Source organism: Schistocerca piceifrons, chromosome 5 (genome assembly GCF_021461385.2).
Source record: "Schistocerca piceifrons isolate TAMUIC-IGC-003096 chromosome 5, iqSchPice1.1, whole genome shotgun sequence".
Taxonomy (NCBI): Eukaryota; Metazoa; Arthropoda; class Insecta; order Orthoptera; family Acrididae; genus Schistocerca; species Schistocerca piceifrons.
In genome coordinates, this window is record NC_060142.1 from 440,737,003 (window position 1) to 440,750,698 (window position 13,696).

Here is a 13,696-nt window from a genome sequence, read left to right on the forward strand (position 1 = left end):
CTTCTTCAGAAACACTTTCCTTGCCATTGCCAGTCTACATTTTATATCCTCTCTACTTCGACCATCATCAGTTATTTTGCTCCCCAAATAGCAAAACTCCTTTACTACTTTAACTGTCTCATTTCCTAATCTAATTCCCTCAGCGTCACCCAACTTAATTCGACTACATTCCATTATCCTCTTATATCCTCCTTTCAAGACACTATCCATTCCGTTCAACTGCTCTTCCAAGTCCTTTGCTGTCTCTGGCAGAATTACAATGTCATCGGCAAACCGCCATGTTTTTATTTCTTCTCCATGGATTTTAATACCCACTCCGAATTTTTCTTTCCTTTACTGCTTGCTCAATATACAGATTGAATAACATCGGGGATAGGCTACAAACCTATCTCACTCCCTTCCCAACCACTGCTTCCCTTTCGTGTCCCTCGACTCTTATAACTGCCATCTGGTTTCTGTACTAATTGTAAATAGCCTTTCGCTCCCTGTACTTTACCCCTGCCACCTTCAGAATTTGAAAGAGAGTATTCCAGTTAGCGTGGTCAAAAGCTTTCTCTAAGTCTACAAATGCTAGATACGTAGGTTTGCCTTTCCTTAATCTATTTTCTAAGATAAGTCGTAGGGTCAGTACTGCCTCATGTGTTACATTTCTACGGAATCGAAACTGTTATGTCATATATGTCAGTATGTCAAACATACTGTTATGTCATCTAAAATCGCCCAGTCATTACCAGCTCTGATCCGAAGTGATTATCGACGGACTCCCTCATGATGACGACAGGAGTAACATTGTTGTGTCTCTCCAAAACAATGGACGCTTATGACTTCTCACCATATCACTATCACACTCGCCGACAATGATTGTTCGGTCTAGTACAGAACTGTGATTCATAGCTAAACAGGATACCGCTCCATTCATCAGCAGTTCATGCTTCCCTCTCAAGGCACAATCCCAAACGCAGGTCTTTGTGGTGTGGTGTTAATGGAAACCTAAGCATGGGTCGGTAATTCCCTAATCCAGATGTCGCTAGTATCCAGGCAATGGAACAGGATGACACACAATGTTGCACAAAGTCTATTACTTGTTCTTAGATGGCAGGCGAAGATATGAACGTGTTGTGATATGGTTGATGCCCAGTACCGCGACCCTTCATTGTCACAACTGAGTGCTCCACAAATGTACTGATAACGATGTCTCACACCAGTATCTCTGTGTCCTTCACGGTGATCACTTAATATCTGACACTGTTCACACCCTTCATGTACCTACCAGGCCTGATAACAGCTTTAAACACAAACAACTCTAACGCAGTCTGGTGGCCACTCTGCCTGTCACCTGCTCCAATCATTTATATACCAATCGTAGGTGTGTAAGTATATGAAGTTATATTGGCATTCGATAATGTTTTCTGGGTGCTTCATTTTTACATCAGATAGTGTATAATCTCTAGCTGTGGGCTTGACTCCAGTGTGCAAAGAAGAGTGAATCCTTAGTAATGCCAGCCACACATGCTGGCTGTAGTTCAGCGGAATAGCATACTTGGCGTAGCCAGAAAGGCTTTAAAGACCTTTCCCGGCTACACAAGTGACAGGGCAAAATGGGTCAATAGCCAGGTGGAATTCCAGCGAGAAAGGACTACTGATGGTGCAGCTGCAAACACATAAGCTATTGCAACACACTGAATTAGCTGGTTGCCCAAGCTGGCAATGTAGCGGAATGACATCATGACAATGGAGCGATATTGTCATAATTGTGACTGTGCAGAGTGTCGCAAGAAAGCATAAGATGGACGCAATGACAGCAGTTCATCACACTGACTCTGAAGAATACGTCTGGTATCACTCCTGAAAGTTAGAGCTGCCGAACAAGCAAAAAAAAGTAGGGAAAATGATGTCATTGCTTCCTCGCAGTAGCAGAGCATATGAGCTCATCCGTTGTAAAAACTACTTCTTTCCTGGTGGAACTTTATTCAGATTACAGCCATTCAGCTGGGAGGGAGGACTATGAAATGGCCGAAGTGGCCGTGCGGTTAAAGGCGCTGCAGTCTGGAACCGCAAGACCGCTACGGTCGCAGGTTCGAATCCTGCCTCGGGCATGGATGTTTGTGATGTCCTTAGGTTAGTTAGGTTTAACTAGTTCTAAGTTCTAGGGGACTAATGACCTCAGCAGTTGAGTCCCATAGTGCTCAGAGCCATTTGAACCATTTGAGCCATCTTCTATGAAACAGCAAGTCCTGTTGGGTGGAAGTTAGAAACTGTGTGCTGCAGTGCTGACTACTGAGTCAAGACTGATGGCAAGCAGTGGTCGCTACCATCTGTAGGCAGGACTTATGGAGGCTTAACTAGCAGGCTCTAGGATCAGATCGTCATCCTTCATTGTGCGGACATGCCACTGCTGCTGCCTGCCTCCATTCCTGTGGCAGACTTTGATGCTGCTGGTCCCTCAACTGTCGGGTCAACGGACTTCTCTGCATGACTTCATACACTCTGAGCAGAACTGATAGACGCTTTCCCTGTGTGGAATCTGTGAAGGGTCATGAGAGTACTGGCCGTCATCTCCCAAGAGCTGTGTCCAGCGTCACTTGGTGTGGGCGCAGCTGTATGTTAATGCAGATGAAGTCGCCAGCCTTGTGTGTTGGTTCAGTCGACAGACCGCTTGACTGCATGCTGCATGCTGATCAGCGCATTCCACAGCACAATACCAACACTGGACTGGACCCACCAGCACTGGCGGACTGAACCTCTATATCTCAACTGCTTTATTTTGTATACAATAAATTTTTGTTGTTTTAGTGCTGTTTTAATGTCAATGGACATGCCAAGGTGGATACACCACTTTCTTTCAGAATGTCAAAGTTAAGTATTGTCGGGCATGGCCTGCAGCTGGGTGGGTGACCATCTGGTTACGCCATGTTCTGTTGTCACTTTTCCCTTTGCCTCTATGTTGGAGAGAACAGTTGGGATGGTGACACCAAGTCGCTGATCACGTCTTTGCACCAATGTCCTCCATTAAATTCCAAACCTTCACACAGAGTTTCATGGCGTGAGCACATGCCACACTGTTGATGGTGATCAATTTGACGGATGGGCACCTAAGCTCAATGGTCCCCTTTTGTGCTATTCGAGAGGAACAGGCTATATGTCGGCATCTTCTTTCACCCTCTCCCTTCTCTCATTATCTCCAACATGAACATGACACTATACTCCAAACTATACTACACATACTCTTAACTGATACACTTCGCCACACATTCTCATACTTTGTGAGGGAAAGGTGGCTTCGTGTGTGAAGAATAGGAAAAACCTTTCCAATTAGTGGTTGTACCTGGCCTTTGGAGTCTTTCAGCCATTCATGCCACATGACTTTACTTTACTTTTACTGTTTTAACATTGCTTCAGGCGTCAGACAGGCAACTACCCTCTGAGTCGGCGTAACCCACGTTCCTGGGTGGTGCTTCATCGACCTCCTGACCTTGACCTGGTCTCGAACCAACATTCGGCGTCGCGTCCTACCTTCAGTCCGCTACATGGCTGAATGTCAGAAAAATCGTTGAACAAGCTGAAGGCCCCGAGATTAAATCTAACATGCAATACGTCAACTGAAAGGGTACTTTAGTACTTGTAGCAAAAAGATCAAGAAATGAAAACATGATCAGTAACTTCTGCTCCGGCCAGCATGTAGCCCCACTGTAGATGCTGTTCTTGGGTACTGGAAAAGTTGGTTGCTATTTGTAAGCAGCTGGTAATTGCTCTGACTGTTGTCATACGATTAAAAGCTGCTTTGAATGGTTCTGAGACAAGCTAGGCAGCAACTTCTTAGAGTTGCACCATAGATTGAGAAATGTAGGGCCCATTAACTGCATGAGGTGTGCCTTGCACATCAGAGGTTGCTACCTACGTACTCGAATGCGCAAGGAATGCACACAAGATTTTTTAATTTAGTCCATATGCTGTTAACTATAGGAGAGCCAAAGATATTAGTGTGAGATCCAAAGAATCGCCGGTTACAAGCGAGAGTATTGAAATCCTAGTGATCAACTGTCGAAGCATTCACTACAAAGCACTACAGTTTGAACTGTCCCTAAAAAATTGGACTCAAATAATACTTTGGTACAAAAGGCCGCTTAACACCCAGAAACTGATATCAGTGATATTTGTGTGGAAAAGTACTCATCGAAAGGATAGCTTAATAGAAAATGGTGACGTGTTTTTCACAGTAGACAAGAAACTCAAATCCACAAGAGAGGAATTAAAGTTGCATGTCAGAATGAGCGAGATTCAGTATCAAGGGTGGTCGTAAACTTATAATTGTATCTTTCTATTCGTCACCACACTAATCCCCAGACGTCACCAAATCTTTACAGAAAACCTTACCTTGCTAGTACGTTCGTTCCCCAATCACACTGTCATCATTTATTGGGATAAACACGGTTTTAAAAGTGATGAGTGTGACAAGAGATCCTGCGAAAGAATACCGAATGCTTATATTTGATCACGAACCAAAATTTAAAATATTGAAATTTATTCCTGAAATTTAACTTAACTGTAGTAGGTGTAGAAGTACTACCTAAAGCGACATAGGAAAATTTGTGCCAGACCAGGGCTCGAACCTGAATTTCCCGCTTAATGCGATCTATAGCGTTACCACATATTGTTAGACTATCTGAGCACACTCCCTGGACTGTCTCACATATATTTTTTCTCAAAGATTACCAATTCATTTACCCAAACTCGCACATCTCTTGACCCTGTGGAGGTTTTTAGAATCAAAACAACGATAAGCCATAGACTACCGTTGTCATTTTCGTCACAGGCGCATCTTCGACTTATGCATGTGAACTCCAGTTTCAAATATTGAAATTTATTCCTGAAATTTAACTCAAACGTAATAGGTGAATTAGAGGCTCTATCCACGAGAAGAAATAGATGAGTGTGTCACATGTTGAAGTTTGGGTCGGTTTCGGAAACATTCTCAGATAGCCTAAATAATAATGCGACCGCTCGCGATAAGCGGGAAATCCATGTTCGAGTCCTGGTACAGCGCAAATGTTCATATCTCGCCTTAGATAGCACATCTATACCTGTTAAACTTCAAGAATAAATTTCAGTACCGAATGCCTTTTCTGAAAACTAAAATAGATAGCTCCGAAGTCCAAAGCTGACGGATGTATGTTGGATATAATGGCTCCAAGTAGACCTGACCTCTTTGACGATGTCCACATTGAAAGTGATCGCAGCGACCATTAAATCGTTGTAGCGACAATGATTACCAAATGTTATATAAAACAAGAAGATATATATATATATATATATATATATATATATATATATATATATATATATATATATATATGGTAAAGTACGTAAGGAGGCTGTAGTATGATATCTCAGTAACAAACTTGAAACATTTAGCTCTTGACAGGAGCACGTAGAAATATTGTGGCTCAAGTTTAAAATAATAGTTGACAGGTACTTAGCAGAACAGTTCATAATGAAAGGGACTCTCCATGGAATACAATCTACGAAAACTTCCAAAGAAACAGAGACTATAACAGGTGTAAAACATAGCTTAGGGCTTTATGTAGAGAGTTGCTAGTTGAAACTCGTTTGGCTGTGAAAAGTGCAATGCTTGAAAACTTCAACGACTACCGCTGTAGAATGTTATAGAAAACTCTCTCAAAAAACTCAAAATCTGTGCATATGTAAAAGCTATTAGTGGCATCAAAGTTGGTGTTCAGATACTCATGTATAACACCTCATTTGAAATGTAAGGTAGCAAAGCAAGAGCAGAAACACTGAACTCAGATTTTAAAATCTTTCTTTTTAGCCAGTGGCGTTGAGAAATAGCGGAAATCGCGAGATGGAACAGCTTAACAGGGCGCTATGGAATGCCTATCAGATACTATACAGAATTTGGCCCCTCTTTTAACAATAATATACCGTAAATCCCTAGAACGAAAAAGCCGTGTTCAGGTGTTGGAAGACAGCAGAGCTCAAATCCATCTACAAGGATGGTAAGAGTAATTATCTGCAGAACTACCACCCTGTGCGTTTAGCATCCACTGGTGTAGAATCTTACAACATATTCTAAACACAAACAAAATGAAACAGACGGACGTTCTCCATGCGAATCAACATTGATTCCGAAAACAGGGATCATGTGAAACTCAACATGCGTGTTTCGCACAAGACACTCTGAAAGCAATGGATCACGGCAATCAGTCAACTGCACAATTTCTTTATGGACTGTGTGGTTGGTCCCAGCGGAGGTTCGAGTCCTCCCTCGGACATGCGTGTATGTGTTTGTCCTTAGGATAATTTAGGTTACGTAGTGAGTAAGCTTAGGGACTGACGACCTTAGCAATTAAGTCCCATAAGATTTCACACACATTTGAACGTTTGATTTTGAACACAATTTCTTTACTTCCGGGAAAGCATTTAACTAAGTACTACACCTACGCTTATTATCGGAAGTACGACCGCATGAACTATCAAGTGAAATATGTGACTGGGTTGAGGATTTCTTCGTAGGGAGAGTGCAGCATGTTATTTTGGATGGAGAATCGTTGACAAACATGGATGTAAATTCAGGAGTTCCCCGGAGAAGTGTGCTGGGACTTTTACTGTTCATGTTGTATATTATTGACCTTGCAGACAATATTAATAGCAGCCTGTAAGTTCTCCGCACTTTTCTCTCGAAATCCTACAGTTAATGTATTTTGAAGGCAATCGGATTTTCCGAAAGGAGACAAAGTGGACGGATCACCCCCGCAAACAATGAAACCGTATTTCTGTTCCCTGTGATGTGTCTGTATTTTATTGCAGCACAAAGTTAATAACTAGTAATGACAAGGATCTTCTCTCTTTAATGAAACACTTTATTAATCTTCAAAAATAGAACACACCTATGTCCTTTTCATCACACTGAGTCGTAATTTTCAGAAATCAAATTCATTTTTTCCACAGAAGTCACAATTTCTTCATGCTGGTTCAGTACGAATATAATTACAAAATTAATAAGGTCGTCTACAAATTATTCCGCATGCCGATGTACACGATAGCAATGGGTATTCACCTGAATTGCGTAAGTTATCTGGTCCAGAAAATTTACATTTGACAACGGGAAAGATTCTCCAGTTCACATCTTCTGATTAACCTTTATATATCAAATAATACATCTCTCGATGTAACTGCTTAAATACTTCCTATCTTAAATACTTTCTTCTGTTCATTCCCCTCTACTCTGTCTCAGGTGGTATCTCATCCGACCTCAACTTCTAACTCCAAAACCAGTACTGATTCAACATTCTTCCTACTGCAAGTATAGTCGGCGCGACGCGACAGTGACATAGCCACCAGAAAAGGGATATAACAAGAGACGGTATTGGAGTAGAAGGCCCACCCGATAGCGTATGCTATGCCAAAGAATACAAGTGTACTTTTACAAGGCTCAGAATTTTCGAAGATGATGCACTTATCCATAGCGAAGTACTGTCTAAAAAAAGCTGCCCTTATTTTCAGTGAGGTTTCACAGTGGTGCAATGATTGGTAACTAGCTTTAAATACTCATAGATATAAAATTATGCACCTCGCAACATGAAAAAACATGGAATCCTATGACGACAATATCAGTGAGTCATAGCTGTACTCACTTACCTCAAATAAACACCCAGGTGTAATAATTTATGGTGATATGAAATAGAACGACCTTATAGGCTGGTCGCAGACCTAGTTTTATTGGCTGGATACTAAGGGAAATGCAATCAGTTTACGAAGGAGACTGCTTATAAATCTCTCGTACGATTCATTGTAATATATTGCTCAAGTATGTAGGAACCCTATCAAATAGGATTAATTGGAGGTACAGAACGTCTACAGAAAAAGACAACACGAATTACTACATGTTTGCTTGACCGATGAGATAGTATCAGGGATTTGCTGGAAAAACTGAACTGGCAGACGTGTGAAAATGATATGCAAACTATCTCTTGAAATGCCTCCAAAAATTCTCCGAGAACAAGCCGTAAGTGATGAATGTAGGAATATAGCACACTGAGGTGGCAAAAGTTATGGGGTAGCGATACGCACATATACAGAGAGCGGTAGTATCGCGCACACAAGGTATAAAAGAATAGCGCATTGGCGAAGCTGTCATTTGTACTCAGTTGACCCATGTGAAAAGCAGTCTGACGTGATTATGGCTGCATGACAGGAATTAACAGAGTTTGAACGCGGAATGATAGTTGAAGATAGAAGCATGGGACAGGACATTTCGGAAGTAGTTAGGGAATTCAGTGTTGCGAGATCCACAGTGTCAAGAGTGTGCCAAATTTTAGGCATTACCTCTCACCACGGACAACACAGTGGCCGACGGCCTCCACTTAACGACCGAGGGCAGTGGCGTATGCGTAGATTTGTCAGCGGTAACAGACAAGCAACACTGCATGAAATAACCAAAGAAATCAATGTGGGCCGTACGACGAACGTATGTGTTAGGACAGTGCGTCTTTAACGTACGATGGCAGCAGACGACCAACACGAGTGCCTTTGCTAGCAACACGACACCATCTACAGCGTTTCTCCTGGGCTCGTGAACATATCGGTTTGACCTTAGACGACTGGAAAACCGTTGAATAGTCAGAGGAGTCCCGATTTCAGTTGGTAAGAGCTGATGGTAGGGTTTGGGTGTGGCGCAGGTCCCACGAAGTCATGAACCCAGTTTGTCAATAACGGACTGCGCAAGATAGCGGTAGCTCCATAATGGTGTGGACATAATGTCGGGCAGACAGCAGTAATAGTTTTAAAAATAAATTGAAATCATACCTCCTTGACAACTCCTTCTATACCATAGATTAATTCGTGAATAGGAATAAATTAATCTATAGGACAATATATGCATTTTGTGTCATTTAAGGGAATGGGGAAGGTAATAAAAATTATAAGCTTTAAGAAAAGGAAGTTTGATTTATGTATGCATTTCTTATACGCTTGACACATTCCACTTCATAACGGTTACCTTGAGATTGATCAGTGGCACACCTAACTATATTTACAAGCAATTTTAGAATAAATGGCGAGAAGTGATGTCGTGATGGCATGGGCAGAAGTGACACAAAATCCATAAAATTATTAAAACATTGACGGAAAAATATGCACAAATCGAGGGAAAAATACACCCAAATACGAGAGTACTTGCATGTCTTCTGCTTGGTGCAGAACAGTTCTTGCATCTGGCAGCAAAAGGAAAAGAGAAAAACTTAGCATGGAAATATTGGCAACTAGGGCAACATTCATTTTTTCGTTGACGGCGATAAGACGGTTGGGACAGAATGTTTAACGTGGTTGATCGCCAAATGTATTACCAGTTGTGGCACTAAGTATACGACTAAAGAATGGACTGCGTGTTTGACTCTGTGCAGGGCTGATTAGGTGTTTTAAACATTGAGTATTTACATTGCACTTCTGTGTACTCTCCGCCAATCACAACCTTGCGGTGTCAGCTAATAAACAGTTACTGTATGGCAACATTCTACTGTAAGTCTGTTGAGGTAATAGTGATACATCCGAGTTGACTGCTGTCTTTGATGCTTTCCTTAAAGAAAGAGAACCATCTGCCTCTAAACTGACTTGCATCTACATTCCGGGATGACAGAAAGTGTATGGAGTGATCTGTTTAGATAGAGTTGTAACGAGTTATGATTTAACGGCAGACTGATGATGCATTCTAGTGAGAGAGGCAGATGCTGCAGCAGGTCATTTATTGGGCATTTAATCTTTTTTCGTTGTTCAGTTCGAGTGTATTAGTTGTGTGGCATAACCTGCGTGCGACTCGTATACAACTGCATGTTCTGTGTGTGAGTTAGAGCACTATATACCTGCGATCGTTAACAGCAAACCTCTCAGTACTCAGAGGACTTCCAATTCATGTGTGATGATGATGATGATGAAGAAACATGTCCATCCTGTTTTGTCACTCTACTCTAGATGAACGAAGATTTATGCGATGTACTCCATTCGCCCGCTGCATCAAAATGTTCAAATGTGTATGAAATCTTATGGGACTTAACTGATAAGGCCATCAGTCCCTAAGCTTATACACTACTTAACCTAAATTATCCTAAGGACAAACACACACACCCATGCCCGAGGGAGGACTCGAACCTCCGCCGGGACCAGCCGCACAGTACATGACGGCAGCGCCTTAGACCGCTCGGCTATCTGCTGCATCTTGGAGCATAAAATCGAATCTTCATTTTCATAACTACGGTAATTCTAAGTTAGTGATAGGTTGTTTGTGAGGTAGTGCAATCCTAGTGTATGCATCTGCTTGACAGAAATCTTCTTTAACTTGCAGGATGGATGTATATGTTGGACATTTATGTACTGCATTATAGTGTATGTATTTATGTTCTACGATCATTCCTCTCCTACCAATAGCTTCTTGATACTGACCCTAGATACTAGAATACTTCAGAGTTGATCAGTTCATTTACGTAAAATGCTTCAAACTCCGTCCATCTGGAGCTCTGTCATACATAAAACAACAGGTTTTCTCCTTCTTTACCGTCTGTTATTTCATTGCAACACTCTCATTTATACTATCCACCGATAAGTGGTGCTAACCTCCTCGACATGCGCGCATCTGAAGAAATATTGTGCGCTTGGATGGGTGCTATGAGTAAGATTGGTGCGAACAGCAGTTATGGACTTGGCTCGCTGTGTTCCTTTAGAGATGCGGACTGTTATGGCCTACTTCTGGTCAGCTGCAAATTAAATCGGTTACAGTGTTGCAGGAAACGTTGGTCAAAGACAGTGCGAGAAGATTTTTTTAGTTTCTAACTTTACCCTGAGATTGCAGGAATGCTCTGTGACTCTCATCTGCAAATCATAAATTACGCACTATGATTTGCAATGGTACTCTCAAAACAGAGGAGGGGTGGTTTAGCGATGACACAAAGAGTGGGAAGCATGCTGCCATGTCATTGATCGGCATTGAAATTACGGAAAAAACTTTAAAAGTTCTAAATTGATCAGACTATCAACATTGGTGCTTGTTACAGTACGTTGGCAGTGTCTTTTCCATCCCATCCATCCACTGGCACACTGTTGATTACGACATAGTGGTTGACTAAAATCACTTGTTTGAGATGGAGAAAGAGTCTTGGTGGAAGGGCAACACCTTTCAGGTACGGCTAGCACTGAAAAAGTCATCACGTACAGATTGCAATCGGAGGAATCAGTCGAAATGGGACACCGAGCCATCTTCTAGCACATCACACTGAAAGGTGAGCTTAAAAGTAGAGGTCATCAATCACTTTAGGACAGGCGTTTGGAAACGCTCTACAATGCTGCAAAACTCTTCCAGTTTACAATTGTTGTGACGTCTTGTGCATTTTTTTCAATAAGAAATACCGTCTCTGGCTTTTCTTTCAATCATCCTGTGTGTGTATGTTGTGGGAGCAACAGCAGCATTTACACCGTGCGATGTCCAGTTTTCTGTGAGAGCAATTGGATCAAAACCTGTTAATGTCAGTTTAGAACCTGACACAGACCTGAAAGTCGTAGTGGAAAAAACAAAATGTATGGCAGTGTACAAAGCTACAGGCATCCACTGCTTGGACGTGTTACAGCAGAAAAAACAATGTATCAAACAACAAAACAAAATGGTTCAAATGGCTCTGAGCACTATGGGACTTAACTGCTCAGGTCATCAGTCTCCTAGAACTACGACCGTAGCGGTCGCGCAGTTCCAAACTGTAGCGCCTAGAAACGCTCGGCCACTCCGGCCGGCCAAACAACAAAACAGGGACCCTCTCTTGTGACTAATAGTCTGTGAGATATTGTCCTCCTATAGTACAGGTGATGAAACTTTACACTGGTTTGTGCAGGTGACTTCGATCACCAGTCACCTGCTCCAGAGGATCAATACCTGTATATTTAATGGGTTCTCATCGTATGCGCGATACCTGTACACAGATGGTATTTGTTTTCAATGAAAAATATCTCAATACAGGGACACCGTAATGTCTTATTGAGTTCTCTGTTCGCTAATATTCGTGGAGTTTTTATAGTTTACAATTTTTTACTCTGTTGGATGGTTCAAAATAATGATGATAGAGAGAATGTTTGGGTGACAGACGTGAATGCACCCTGAGGGACGCAAATCTCCTTTGGACTGCACTACCTGTATGTAGTTTGGAGATGCATCGCAATGCAGTAGCAAAATCCTCGTCCATCTCCCAATTCCCATAACTGCCTGTACTGTCTTTTCTACTCCTTCGTGTTGCAGGAGAAAGCTTCTTTTGGTGTTGGCCTTACACGTCGTACATAGGTGGCGGAGCTACGACAACATGCTTCCATTTCCACTGAGTGGTCAAAAAAATCGGTTCTGTTGCACTAACTCAGCTCACCCTGTTTCTCCAAAGGTTGCAGAAGGTCTCAGATATAGCAGTCTCCGACCTCTGCTCGCTTATGACTTAAATTGGAACGATCACATGGGCAAAACTGCAGGGAGGGTGGGACAGAGAATGAGCAACAGTTGAAAGATGCGTAGGGGCTGTGTAAAACCATGCTGGAGTTTTGCTGTCGCAGATGGGGTCGAAAAGGGTGACTCGTTCCCAGATATAAGAATGCCATGAATATGTTTAACCAGTGGCTGTAATCATTAAAAGACATCTCCAGAGGATCCAATGCAGGTATGTGGTTGTATGGAGAGACTTGGTTCCAAATCGCATACAGCATCTCTACCAGAAATCATAACACTGTAGATTTTAAATTCCAATGTATTGGTCATAGGATTGCATTATTTTATTTAAATGATTCATCACATAGTACACCATCTACTGTATGTGTTCATTCTCAGTCAACCATCATCCTCCCTCACCTAAAACCCTTTGGATATAACACAGAACCTGTGACATGGCATCAGGATAGAATACATTACAAATACCGTTTGTTAGTGTTCTGGCATAACAACAAGCGCTGGAACGAAGAGGAAAAACGCAAGACCAGAGAAGGCGGTGAGGAAACGTCAGCCAATAGCCAGCTGACAGGGGCCGTGCCGTGCTTCTGCAAGAAGTGAATATAAGCGCTGCTCCTGATAGCCTCGGCCACATTCGAGGGTTGGATTCCCTCACTTCCTCATCGAGGACTCGCACTGCCTGGGCTACTCTCAGGGTGTATCTTCGACGTGGAAGAGCCCCAACCGTGCCGGTCGTGTTGTTGCCCGTCTGCACGCCGTCACTGCTGCCCGCCGCCGCCGCCGCCGCCGCCGCCGCCGCCGCCTGGTCGCCGTCTCTCGGTGCTCGCCGCCGCCGCCGCCGCTGCCGCCGCCTGGTCGCCGTCTCTCGGTGCTCGCCGCCGCCGCCGCCGCCGCCGCCGCTGCCGCCGCCTGGTCGCCGTCTCTCGGTGCTCGCCGCCGCCGCCGCCGCTGCCGCCGCCGCTGCCGCCGCCTGGTCGCCGTCTCTCGGTGCTCGCCGCCGCCGCCGCCGCTGCCGCCGCCGCTGCCGCCGCCTGGTCGCCGTCTCTCGGTGCTCGCCGCCGCCGCCGCCGCTGCCGCCGCTGCCGCCGCCTGGTCGCCGTCTCTCGGTGCTCGCCGCCACCGCCGCCGCTGCCGCCGCCTGGTCGCCGTCTCTCGGTGCTCGCTGCTGCTACTGCTGCTGCTGCTGCCGCCGCCGCCGCCGCCGCCGTCACCCTG